Below are 967 nucleotides of genomic sequence, written 5' to 3'. Positions count from 1 at the left end.
CAGCACTTTCACAGCTCTAACACAATAAGAATGGATTTTTCATCCGTTCGATTCCTAAGATGAAAGAGACGCTCCACTGACAGACAGAGCGCCCCCTGGGGCCTGGGAAATGACAGCTTCCTCTTCAGGTTCTCTAACCAATCAGGGTGTGATCTGGACGCGGCCGCGGTCTCAGTCACAAGGTTTGTGGTTTTTGGTGGTAGTTTATTGAAGTAGGTCAGCGGTCTGGAGGTGTCTCAACATGAGGGACGGGGACCGGAGCAGGACTTCCTGTGAGATTTGTATCTGCTACGATACAAAAGGTTTATATAAAAAAAATGCTTTGTCGCTCTAGTGGACAGATGAGGAGTTTACACCTCATCAAGTCAGTTTTTTGTTGACAGTTATTCAACTACACGGCGTGTAATCAATACACAAAAGTACTCAGTACATAAACCAGTACACAAAAGAAAAATACCCATATTTTATTATCATAGCTGCCACTAGAGGGTGCACAAGGTGTGGGGCGTTGAGGTGCTAAACCAATGCTATGAACCATGATGTGGTTTCTCTGAGCCTTGTTCCTACAGACAGCGACCCGGATCAGTGAGACCAGAACCAGTCTCACGGACCAGGACTGGACCCAAGAACCAAAGACTTCAGTCCAGAACCAGTCTCATGGACCAGGACTAGACCCAAGAACCAAAGACTTCAGACCAGAACCAGTATCACGGACCAGGACTGGACCCAAGAACCAAAGACTTCAGTCCAGAACCAGTATCACGGACCAGGAATCACGGACCAGGACTGACCAGGACTGGACCCAAGAACCAAAGACTTCAGACCAGAACCAGTATCATGGACCAGGACTAGACCCAAGAACCAAAGACTTCAGTCCAGAACCAACTCAACTTTTCTACCTCCACTCCTGAGCCTCGCATCAGAACTACAGCTCAGGTATGACATATAAACAACCCTGTAATCACCC

The 967-nt window shown here is 47.6% G+C and overlaps 1 protein-coding gene across 2 annotated transcripts in view; it reads right to left on the bottom strand.

The window, feature by feature from the left end:
- The window catches only part of kcnb1 (potassium voltage-gated channel, Shab-related subfamily, member 1), a 20886-nt gene that overhangs the window by 16796 nt on the left and 3123 nt on the right, over window positions 1-967 (bottom strand). The window lies entirely within an intron of this gene.

This window comes from Cynoglossus semilaevis, chromosome 11, assembly GCF_000523025.1.
Source record: "Cynoglossus semilaevis isolate Cse_v1.0 chromosome 11, Cse_v1.0, whole genome shotgun sequence".
Classification (NCBI taxonomy): Eukaryota; Metazoa; Chordata; class Actinopteri; order Pleuronectiformes; family Cynoglossidae; genus Cynoglossus; species Cynoglossus semilaevis.
Note: the sequence above shows the minus strand (reverse complement) of the source record. Positions and strands in the feature narration are given on the sequence as shown.